The 12455-nt window shown below is 48.0% G+C and overlaps 1 protein-coding gene across 3 annotated transcripts in view; it reads right to left on the bottom strand.

Moving 5' to 3' along the window:
• TNIK (TRAF2 and NCK interacting kinase) overlaps window positions 1-12455 on the bottom strand; it is a 146202-nt gene that overhangs the window by 107206 nt on the left and 26541 nt on the right. The gene's annotated exons all lie outside the window — the stretch shown is intronic.

The following is a 12455-nucleotide window of genomic DNA, read 5'->3' as shown; positions in this document are numbered from 1 at the left end:
ACACAAATCCAAATTTCCCACCTGTAAAGCCACTGCCATACCATAGTTATTAAGGGTCAAAGTATTTCTACTCCTCAAAGAGGTTGCAGCCAAAACCTATCTTCACAAATAAGGGCTTCTCAGCATCATGAGACTGACAAAACTTAGTGCCATCCTCTTCAACACCTAATATAAGCTAATTTTACCTCCTACCCATCAGTCAACAGATCCACTTTCTCCTGCAGGACCTTCAGCAAAGCTTCCCAGCCCCATTTATGAAAGCAGAGACTTGAAAACATCTGCCCAGACACAATGACTTCATTTTTAGAAGCTTTTGGTGCCCTGACCCACAGTGTAAGTCAACCAAAGAATGAGGTCTGCCAGCACAGCTGCAGGTCAGGTCCGCTTTTGCCTCAATGTAAACTAAAGCATCTAAAATTAAAGCAGACTCCTGCAAGTGAGGATGACCAGGGCCTCTGGGCTTTGCATTCCCAGCTTGACATATGGGGCTGCAGATGAGATTTTGCATGTGCACACACACACAGGCTTGGGGTGAGAGAAAGGTTCAAGCACAAAGAACTTGGGGCTCTTGAAGACCATCAGTTGGAAGCAGCTGCAGAAACCTTTGATAATTCCCTGGGTTACTGAGCACTTTGCTGCTTAAATCTCTCCCTGGCCAGAGCTATTGCCTGTCACCCACCAAAAGCTAATCCTCTTTTTTCTGATTTCATCTCTATCTTCTCTTTTCCCCCCTCTCCATACGAGTGCAAAGCACCTTTAATCTTAATTTCAGATGTACTTCTCATGATGCTGCAGATGTGTTATCTGCCACTGACAGTATTTGCCACCTATTTCTCCTTAAAGGACACTGCTTGACCTTGTAACAGCTTCCATGCCTCCAGCTTTAGAGGCTGAGCCTTCCTATTTGAATGGATCACAAGTAATCACTTTTCTGTATCCATTATTAGCAGTGAACCAACTACCCAGAGAGCCTCTGTTTTGTTGGTTTTTTCCCCCCCTCCAAATGCAGCATTTTTCCTGGGCAGAGACATATTATGGCAATTCAGACACTGACAACTGTGTAAATCACACCCAGGCAAAAGTTATTGATGACCTCATTCCAGTAAAGCATGAGATGATCAAGCTGCCCCACGGTATTTTGATCATCTGAGAACCCTGAAATTGAAAGTCGCAGGCTCCATTTTGCTTGGAAACCTAACAAAAGGCATTAACTGTGACAAAAGGCACTTAGAACATCTCTTAAATTATCTCATTTCACACCAGCAGTAACAAATACTCATTTTCCTTTATTAACACACTCTCCTTGCCCATAACCTCTCTCATTTTTCCAGTTCTGAATTAAAACGCTTTCAAGTTATTGATCCCTTCTGCTGGAATTCTCTCCCCCTGTTTTTATTAGCTCTTGTACACAGCCTAATTTGAGTGATATGAGCAGTGCATCCAGCACAAGCACCTCTCTGGCAGACCTGTCTCCCAGGAGCTGATGTGATTAATCTGTGCCGCGCAAGACAAGTCACGTCCCACAGCCCCAGCTCCTCCTCACTGCTGCTGTGCTCAGAATGCCACTCTCACACCTGTTATTCAATTATGTAATTACCTTATTTCTTCTCAAGTGCCTTCCCAAGCAGGTTGTAGACAGTCACCAGTGAGGGAAGAAGAAAACTCAATACTGGGAGCATCTGCTGGAGCTTTCAAGAGCATTTGCTGTTGCCTGCCACTGGATTTCTCTCTATGCCAGCTCAGCTGTGGGCTCCCCAAGCCCAAGGAACATCCCCTAGCCCTGGAATAGTGTGCAGGCAGTGACCAGCAGAGGCAAAGGCACACATTGCTGTGGTTGTTCCAGGAGCCGCATCCCCTACCCAGGGATGAGGGATGCTCTCACAGCTGGCTGGGGCTTCTTGCACCCTCACAGGCAGGCACATGGCACTGCCAGGGCTCACACACTGCCCCCACTGGGTTTAAATCCATCTGCTGATGTGCAGAGTCCTCTAAACACAACCCCAGGCACTGTAACACACATTTAGGGCTCTTTCTAGAAGAAAGATGACAGATTTGGAGGAAGAAGAGTGATCTTAGACACATGGCTGTGACGGTGATCACAGGGGTCTTAGGATGAGGGAAGAGACTTAGATCTGACTCCATGTTTCAGAAGGCCTGATTTATTATTTTATGATATATATTAGATTAAAACTATACTAAAGAATAGAAGGAAAGGTTTCATCTCAGAAGGCTAGCTAAGCTAAGAATAGAATAGAAAAGAATCACAAAGGTCTGTGGCTTGGACAGAGAGAGAGCCAGCTCTGCCGTGATTGGCCATTAATTCCAAAAATCCACATGAGACCAATCACAGATGCACCTGTTGCATTTCACAGCAGCAGATAATCATTGTTTGCATTTTGTTCCTGAGGCCTCTCAGCCTCTCAGAAGGAAAAAATCCTAAGGAAAGGATTTTTAATGAAAAGATGTCTGTGACACGTGGCATAGCCCAAAACTGTGCTCTCTGTGAGCCCTCTGGCTAACCCCCTGCTATGTGCCCTCTGCAGCTCTTGGCACCACTCTGCAACCCTGTATCTGCATGGGAAAAGCACCAAATCTCCTTGGCCATGCCAAGTTTTAGCTACTGTGGGCAGATGCAAGTAAAAGAGACCCAAACCAAACCATATCCCCAAGATTGCCACAAGGGAGAAAAAGGCTGAAGATGGAGGTGGTGCTGTAGTGCTTACCTTGGGTGAGCAGATGTGCTGTGCTCTCTCTGCACAAGGATAAATGCCAATGATTCACAGGGCCCAAGTCAGCCCAGGCCAAAGACACACAAATGGCTTGAGAACCAGCCTCTCCCTCAAGCCAAAAGCTGTAACCTGGCTCTCCTGGGACTGCACAAGCCAGCACAGCAAATCCATCTGCAGTGCAAGGAGTTACAAGGCAGCCAGCATGAAGGAACAATGAACCCCCCTCAATCCCTGGTGGCTTTCAATGGTTGAACAGTGACAGACCTCGGACCCAGCTGCTCCTGTGGGGGCTGAACTCCATGGACAGCATCACTGCTGAGGGACAGCCATGCCCTGCACCACTGCCCAGCTGAGTGACCTCCCTGAGATGCCCACCACCCCTCCAGCCCCCAAATCACTGTGGATGCTAAAGGCAGAGTACCTCCAAACCACACCATCACTATCCCAGGATGCTGGCTTTTGTCAGTTAAAAATACATTAAAAATACTGGAGGAGTTCTTTCAGCAGGTGTTCAAGGGATTTTGCTGCAGGATTTTCAGCTGATGCTGAGTGTCTTCTGTGTGACCAGCACTCACCCCCTGGATGCTGTCCTTCAGTGCCACTCTTCTGCATTTTGGGCAGTTTCATGACCACAGCAAACAATGTTTCTGCAGAGTCCAAAAATGTGATCTGACATTGTGTTTCAGAAGCCTGCTCCTCTAACACAAGATTTCCATCTTCTTTGGCAAACCACCCCTTGTGTTAGCCTTATTGGCATTCACATGCACAATTCACAACTCATCTGGAACAGGCTATTTACAGAAATTCTGCTGAACTGGCTGTCTTTCTATTAGTTACGTAGAAAAGGTTTGGCCTTGATCCTGGACCTGCTGAATAAAAGTGTGAAAGGGAAAATCTCTGAAGTCCAGGAATGCAAAGGCATTTCCACTGGTGCTGCCCACTTCAACTATAGCCACAACTGCTCTAAAAAACCAAGAGTCTAATGGCAAGTCCAGTGGAATCTGCAATTTTTCCTTAGCCCTGATGACTGCTTATATTAAATTTCTACCTCTGGAAAACAAAGATGCATTTCTAGCCTTTCGTGTGGTCTGTGAGAGCTTCCAACTCTTTTTATGTCCCAGGTGGGACAGGGGAGGTTGGCTGGAGATTTGTGAATGCTCAAGTTACTGAATGAGGCATCTTATCCTCAAATAATGGCTTTGCTCAGGGAGAAATTACAAAATCAAGGAAAGTATTGGCATAAAGAGTTATAAACTGCAAGATATGTTGGAAACCTCCCATCTTTTCAAAAAGGGGATGCAAAGCAAGAAGAAAAGAGTTAAGCTGGAAGGATGAAATGGCTCCCTGTCCCCATCTCACTCTGCTGGCCCAGATATCAGAGCAGGAAGAGATGTTCATTTCTCCCAGCACATCTGCTTACCTCTGTTTCCATTGCTGACACATTCAACCTTTCCTCAGCAAGAGGCACCATAAGTTTGGGGCTTTTTAAATGCAAATCAACACTGCCACACAAGACACTGACCTGAATGCAGGCACAAAGCCCCACAGCCCAATGCCCTGGTCATTACACCATCATCAGAAAAAAAAAGAAAAAGGAGTATTTACCTATACTTTAAAAGCACTGCCCTGCTCCAGTGGAGAGCACAAAAAGCTTGGGGAGGGAAGTCAGAGAATTCCAGCAATGAGTGGGACATCAGTGCCCAGGTCTGGAGCCCAGCCCAAGGCAGGTGAATGTGGATGCTCCACACCCCAGGATGAGCCCTGGGCACAGGGAGAGGAGGCTGTGGCACCTGACAGGACTCCCTGGGCTGGATCACCTCAGCTGGTGCTGACAAAGGCTCAGGTTCCCCCACATCCCTCTCCAGCCCAAACTGACCTTCCCAGCCACCTACACACAGGCTGAGACGGGCTGGAGACAAGGGCATGGGAGGGTGGAGCTGGGCTTCTAGCCACACACTGCCTTGTGCACATTTCAACACAAGAATTTAAGACACCTAAAGACACGCAAAAAAATATGAAGACTTAAACAAAACAAAAAAAAAAATTACACCAATCTGCCATTCTTATGCAAGAAGAGGAAAAAAAAAAATCCCACAACATTTGGAAGCAGGCTGTGTTTGCTTGGCACTTTCCATCTTTAGGTAATTAGTGTAAAGGGCTTCCCAGGTAAACCTAAGAATAAAGAGCAGATTTGAAGAGAGGCACCATTCTCTCTGCAGTGAGCCTTCAAAGCAGAAGCAGGAGGAGCTGCAGAGCTCCAGCCAGCTCCCTGTAGGCATCACTTGCCTCCCAGTCCTCAGGGTCAGCCACGAGTCAAGCTGCATCAAAACTTGGGAGTGACACAAAAAAGTGACAAGCGAGAAACGTCTCTGAAGACAAACACCACAGCATTTGCAAAAGCTTCAAATCAACAGCCTGGACCAGCGTTTACAGCTTGCTGCTCCTCCCATCCCCTTCTCTAAAAAGTGTCTTCCTAGCTGAGAGTGGCACCTCCAGAGCTGGGAGGAACAAAACACCTCCCAGCTCCAAAACCTATTTTTCAGTGCTTCTCTCGGTTGTTTTCCTCAGCTGACCTAGCAGCAGCTGCTCTACTTGCTCCTCTGGGAATCAGCCTTGCTCTCAGCATTTCGTTCCCAAAATGTTGGTGCAGAAGCACTCAGCCTCCCCATGGCCTCAGAGATGGATTTCCAATGCTGGTGCCATCCAGCAGCTCCCAGCTCTGCCCCCCAGACCACCCCAGCATTGCTCTGTTTCTGATTATATTGGGAATGGGGTAAGGACAGGGATGGCAAAGAAAGATGGGAAAGGAGAAGAGAGGAGGCACTTAGCAAAGGTCACTGGAGAATCCACAGCAGTGAGGTTCTGGTCCCCAGCTCCCTGTGCACTGCACCAAGTTCCAATTCACTATAAGAGCCTGTTATTTCCAATATACAATATCCAAGTTTACAACTACTAAACACAGCAGATACCAGCTTCTGCTGAGAGCAAGAAGCTCCTCACCTGTGCCCTGCAGCACAGGGTTCCCATTAGAGGGCTATAACCCAACAGCAAATGTGTTTTGTAGCCCACCCAAGCCTTACAGCACCCACCAGCCACAGCCACACCCCTGTAGAACACTGCTGGTAAGATACTACAGTGAGCAGAGCAGTGGGAGCTTCGGCAGAGGAGAAGCCACCCCTCCCGAAGCAGAGAGTGCTGCTTTCACACACAGTAACCCCAGTTCTGAAAGCTGGCTCTTTTCTAAACACCTCCCTCACACACTGCACCCTCACCTCTCACTCTCGGTGCCCCCACAGAAGATGTGACAAAAGCCAAGGCTGAGTTCCCAGCCCAGGCATTCCTCTGGGCAGGGGAATGTGGCACTGGATGGACAGGGGGCTTGCTGCTATGATCAGCACAGCAGCTGCTGGCACAGAGCACCTTGCAATGCCACAAGCCAAGGAGACATCCCTCTGTCCCTATCCATGCCTGGCACCCACACAAATGGCACTGCAGGCCCAAGCACCACATTCCCCACGCTCTGCAGCACCACTGACTTTACTTGGCATCCTCAAAAGCAGCTTTTTTAACCCTAAGACATTGCAGATATTTTTTTTTGTCCTGCAAAGCTGTGCAGTATTTACAGAATCAGAGCACCCAGCAATGCAAGGCAGAGTGGACAAATGTCACTCCACAGACACATCAATCTGCTCCTGACCTTCATCCTGCCCTTTCCCTTCACAAACTCAGCAGGGAGGGAAAGGGAACAGAGATTTAAAGGGAGGCAATACAGAGACATTTTTAATCACCTTTTATAACCTGCATTCCCTGGGACTGAAAAAGCACCTTTCCCTTACATTATTCAGAAAGCAGCAAAGCTAATGTGACATATTGGTGTGTAGGTGTGTGGGGGCTGGTTTCTTGTCGGGGGGAGGGAGGGCTGAGGGCTCGCTCTGTGTTTCAGAGAAATGAAGCAGCACAAGATGTACCAGTTGCTCTGGTAACAAAGCTTTTGCCTTTTTTTTTTTTTTAAATAAGAATGAAGCATCATTTTAAGCATTTTTCAGTTCAGACTTCCTTGCCTGCATGGCAAAAACAAATCTGCATTTCAGAAACACACACACTCCATTTGAGTCAGCATGGAAAGGACCTTCTCCTCCAGAGCTACTATAACATCATGGGGAAGCTGATGCATTGAGGTTGCCCATTTTCCTTCTGATAAGGCTGCAGGGGTTATCACACACCAGTACTCCAGCCCAGCCCCTTCCTGCAACCCAGAAGGAGCTGGTAAAAGCCCAGCAATGGAAGCAATGGAGACCCCAGCCCTGGTGAGCATCCCCACACAGCAGCACCATCCTCTCTGCCAGCACACAGAGCCATCCCAGCAGAAACAATGGCTTAATATTTAATACTGTGCTTGTCATACAGAAGGATGATAAAGCAGCTTGTAAGTCTTGTCAATCCATTCCACACTCAGGCCATCCCTGACCTTGAAGGTGATGAGCAGCCAGGGCCTGCGAGTGGATGTGAGCATTCCAGCCAACACCAAAACCATCCCAGGGGAAGGAAGAGCCTGGGACAGGGCAGGGTGGGCAGACACAAAGTGCTTCCCTGCCTCAGTCCCCTGGAGCAGGCTCTGAGAGCTGCACCAAACCATGGGGAAGGCCAGGAAGGTTCCCATCAGAGCATGAGGAGGGATGGCTACACACATTCACACACGTGTGGTTACAGTCAGCTTGCCCTGCACCAAAAGCAGCCTCTGAAGAGCCTGAAAACATAAAAAAAAGACCCAAAGCTGAGGATACAACACCAGAACCACCAATGCCCAAGTCACACCCAACCTTGCAACATCACAGCTCATTTTATAAACACGAAGGTGGGAAAAGATAAACGTTCACAGTGCTCCCTCAAATACAACAGCTGTCTAGGCTTAGAGCTGCTTGTTTAGACTGCAGGATGATGGGGCTCTGAATTCCTTCAGCAGCCTGTGAATGGGGGCACCAGGTGCCCTGGGTGTGCTCAGGACCAGCACACCAGGCCAAGTGTTGGGACAAGGGTGTGTGGCAGCACAACCGGCTCTGCAGGCACTGGGGTGCACACATTCAGCCTGGCCTCTCAAGCAAGGCACAGCAGTCAGTCTGCAGCTATAAAAGCTGTGTATGTAAACTACAGTTAATTCTTTACAGCAACAATCCCCAGGAAATATTAATTGTGTGCAGCATGGTGGCTTCTTCCACACGGGTAAAGCAGCAGTGATTAATTATCGAGCTATTGACCATCAGCCTTTCAGAAAGGGAGACAATAAACCAACTGATGATTAAAAACAATTACTGTCATTCTTCACTCAGGCTAATTATCTGAACTCCTATTAATGACCCAGCAACCTGGAGAGTTTCTGTTCTCACCAGGGCACATGCAAAGGCCCAGCACTTGATCAGCAGCAGCCAGACTGAGACAGATGTCAGGCAAGTTAACATGGCACAGAGTGCACTCTATTTTCTCATATGAATCCTCAAAAATAAGTTAAAGGAAAAAGGAGTCTTCTAAAAGTCTTTCTTTAGGATATTTACCTGCTACCCCACCAGCCTGCACTGGTGGAATGCCTGGGGATGCCAGGAGGAAGGATGCCACAGTGCATGGAGTGCACAAACAGCACCCAGGAGTGCAGGACACATTATCCCTCAACCTCTGGCACCTGCAAACTCCAAGACAACACTATCCAACACAGACTTGTGCCTGGGACATTCCCACAGGTTTGTCTCAGCAACCAAATTGTCCCAGCAGTCCTGCTGCCCCCAGCTCTCCAGCAACAGGTGACTTGGATTTCAAATATTTTACTCACTTTCAAATACCCACACACTTCAACATCTCCACCTACTAGGTCAAACCTGGGCATCTGCCTCCAGGTGGATTAGCCCTGACTTCTGGCAAACACCAGCTGGGCAATAAGTCCTGAGTAAAGATCCTGGGATGCATTTCTTCAATCTTTTCCCATGTGTATTGTATTCCAGACAGAGAGACAACAAAAAGCAATTGCAAAAAACACATTCCCTTCAAACAGCTGCCTCACTTGGGCTGGCAGAGGGCCGCAGAGGTGCTCCACCTGCCCTGGGTGATTCCCTGCCCTGCCCCGTCAGGTGGGGATGGTGAAGCAGCTCCTTGGAGGGGCACAGCTGACACGGGCGGCACGTGGATCCCACACGCTCTAAAATAGAGCACAGACTATTGCTGGGTAATAGCTCGCTGATTATATGGCATTTACCAGATAATTAAGCAATCAATAGTTATTGTGCAGTTACAGAGGTGCCCACATACTCTATCTTGTACCCTGTAAAATAAAACCTTGCTGGAGCTGCAAATGGAGAGCCACATCCCAGGGAACCAGGCGAAGCAGCACTTGGCATTAATGACCACTGTCCTCCTGGCACAGTGGGGAAGGAGCACGTGAATTTGTAATCTCAACATCATCTACTTCCATGCTGTAAAACACACGAGATGAGAGGTACAAAGGTTACCATCTCATCTATTTCCTGATTCTTTTTCTCACTACTGTGAAGGTTTGCATCAAAATCCTTCCTGGCTGAAGGCCCATCCATGGGCCACTGTGTGAATGGCCATGGCTAAGCCCATAAAAACACTGAAGGAATTGCTCTGGTTTTCCACTTACCCAATACACAGTAAGTAAATGCGTCCCCAAGCTTTGCACCCATCTATTGGGCAGGTATTTCTGAGTAGCCCAGGGTCCTTTTCCTTTGAACTCCTCTATTTACTGGTGCTGGACACCCCACTGGTTATGGCCCTGATCTATCCAGGCAATCTAAGCACACACTGTATTCTAAGCAGCATTTGTTTGCTCTCATGCAGAGCAGAAATAAACAGCAATAATAATGTTCTGGGACATAAAAGCAGCATTTCCTCACAGTTTAGATAATGCTCTGAAGAGTCCTAGTGAGTTTTGTGTTTAGAGTTGCTTTCAGCCACCAGCTAAAAACCAGCGAGGCAAAGGCTTAATTCCCCAAGTCCAACTCATTGTATTCCTGATAGTCATTTCCTTAAATACCTATAACAAAAATAAAGTCCAAGGACACAAAAATTCACTACTGCAACAATGTCTGGCACAGCAGCTAGCAAGTTCTCAGTCTTTCATCAAAACCAGTTTACAATCTGTAACATTAGATGCAGGATTATTAGAAAATAAAGAAAAGCTTCCGATTCAATTAGAGAGATAAATCATCACCAGTGCAGTCCCTCATTAAAATAAAAATTGAGTTATTCACAAGAGATTGTTAAGCAGCGAACAAGGAATGTTATTTCTGTCTGCATTTTTCCAGAGTGAGGAGCTTGTGGTTGGGGATAGAGAAGTGAGAGCAGAGCAGGTCTGTGCTGAGGGCTCCTGCAGTGCCCAGGTGTCACTGGGAAGAACCAAAGGGATTTTTTAACCTGCTGCTCTGAGCAAAGGAAGACCTTTACTTGAAAAATCAGAGGTCAAACAGAACCTGTGGCCTTTGCCTCGAGCACAAGGCTCAGAACACAAGGCTTTGATTCACAGGAGCACAGTGAACCACCTGAAAGGGATCTCCAGACCATGACCCAGAGAGCAGGATCAAAGCAGCAGCAGCAGCTGCATCCCAGTGCTCAGGCTCTGGCAGTGGTGCCCTCCTTGTGGGAGCTCTCAGGGTGCTCCAGGCTTGGCCAACACAGCTCTCCTCCCCCCAGCAAGGAGAAGGCATGTGCTGTGCCGGGGGCTCCCCAGCCTCCCCAACGCAGCAGATGCTGAGGCTCCATGAATCCCGGCTCTCTGAGGGCTCCTGTTGCTGTGGTACTCCCAGACACCTCTCAAGGCTCCTCAACCTCTGAGATCATTCAGCTGTAAGAACATGACCATGCCCTTTATGCCATGGGATCAATGGGAAGTTTGCACCTTGCACGTTTTTCCCCCAGGTCCTGTGCAGGCCAGCTGGTTCTCACCAGGACACCTGCAGTCTCCAGCACAAACGTGGCCATGAAGCAGGGTCAGACATTGCTGCTGTATCAGATTTGCTAGGGGAAACATCAAGGCTGCAGCACACAGACATAAAACATCATCCCCTGCCTGGAATAAACATCTCACTTCTGCCTCTTTCCAACAGCAAAGTTGCTTTTCTTGCTTCAGAGAGGGACCAGCCATGAGAAGGGCAGGTGATGCTCACCAGGTGACTGCTCCTGGCTGAGAGCACAGGGGCTGGACCTGCAGAGCTTGGCTGGCAGCCAGCACTAGAACCCAGAAACACAACCAGAGGTGCAGCAGCCTCTAGGAGGAGAGAAATGGTGCACCTCAGGTAACACAGCACACAGGAGTGGGTCACCACCCCGCAGGGACTCAACAGATGGGTAGCTGTGGCACTTAGGGACATGGTGGGCTTGGCAGCACTGGGTTATTGCCTGGACTCAAGCTTAAAGACCTTTTCCAAACGAAATGATTCTGTGAACAGTCCAGCCCTGCCTGAGAAGGGCTTGGAAATGGCAATGGAACAACCATCTAATTACAGAGAACGCTGCTCCTAGGTATGGATCACTTCTAAGGGCTGATTTAGAATGGAGCCAGAAGGTCTATGTGTCTTGAAAGCTGATCCATTTGTTTTGCTGCAAGAGATAAATACAGCGGCGGTATCTGGAGAAAAAGAATGGCAGAGATCTTATTTCCACGCCGGGTTTTAGGGTGGGACACCATAAACAGTTATGTATGTTTTATATCAAAGTCTCCTTTTGTTTATAGAGCCGTGTGCTACTCCAGGACTGCAGTTTAAGGGAGCTGTGGAGTCAGGCTTAGCCTGAGCTCATACCTCAATAGTTACTAATTTGGTTTGGACAGCAGCGTTTTCCCCTCCACCCCCGTCACCATCCCGTCTGGCACCGGCACCACGTGAATCACACCGCGGACAATCCAGTCACTCCAGCACGTTAAAAACAGTTAGCAGGAGGATTTTCCCCTTGTACAGCACGGGGAAAAGGAACACAGAAACGTTCAGCCTGCACTTGGGACGCTTCTGGGTGGTTTTTTTCCCCTTTGAGGTAACACACAGAACTGAACCCAGCAAGAGGAAACCCGATCAGCTGAGCCGCACAACCAGCAGCACCAGCTTATTTCCTTTTTTTGCTCTCCACAAAAACACATGACGCTTTGAAAAGGCTGTTACAGGCACATAGTTTCCACGGATTGTTAGAAATTTGAACCAGTTAAAATTAGGTCACCTTCCACCGTTATTTTAGCAGCTGAGAAGAAAAACAGTTCAGAAGGGAGCTCCCGTGGCAGGGAGCACATGGTGGGAAAACAATGAATACCAGAGGGGAAGGCTCCCTGGAATATAACCTTGATAAGAACAGCTTTGGGGTGGGGCTGGGTTTTTCCTTTGTTTTTGTTATTTTTTTAAAAAAATCCGTTTCAGTTCAAAAATTCACACATTTAAAACTCCAGAAGTTCCAGTTCATCTTTGGTTCACTTCAATCCCTTGATCCTTCTACTGACAGGATTAGTCCACAGCAGCAGAAGGATGGGGGAATCTTGGCTCTTTGAACACCATTCTCCTCAGCAGGGGCAGCCCGCTGGCTTTTAGAGCATGACAAGCAAGAGCTGTGTCTCCAAAACCACAGAGTAGGAGCACATGAGTATATTCTTTTCTGTAGTCAAAATGAAACACGGGAATGACGGGTAAACAGGCTCTCTGTGTGCCCACACACGCATGAGTACACGTGTACACAGCACTTGTG

Source organism: Melozone crissalis, unplaced genomic scaffold (genome assembly GCF_028551555.1).
Source record: "Melozone crissalis strain CALT ecotype California unplaced genomic scaffold, PUWL_Pcris_2 ptg000034l_1, whole genome shotgun sequence".
In the NCBI taxonomy this organism is placed as follows: domain Eukaryota; kingdom Metazoa; phylum Chordata; class Aves; order Passeriformes; family Passerellidae; genus Melozone; species Melozone crissalis.
Note: the sequence above shows the minus strand (reverse complement) of the source record. Positions and strands in the feature narration are given on the sequence as shown.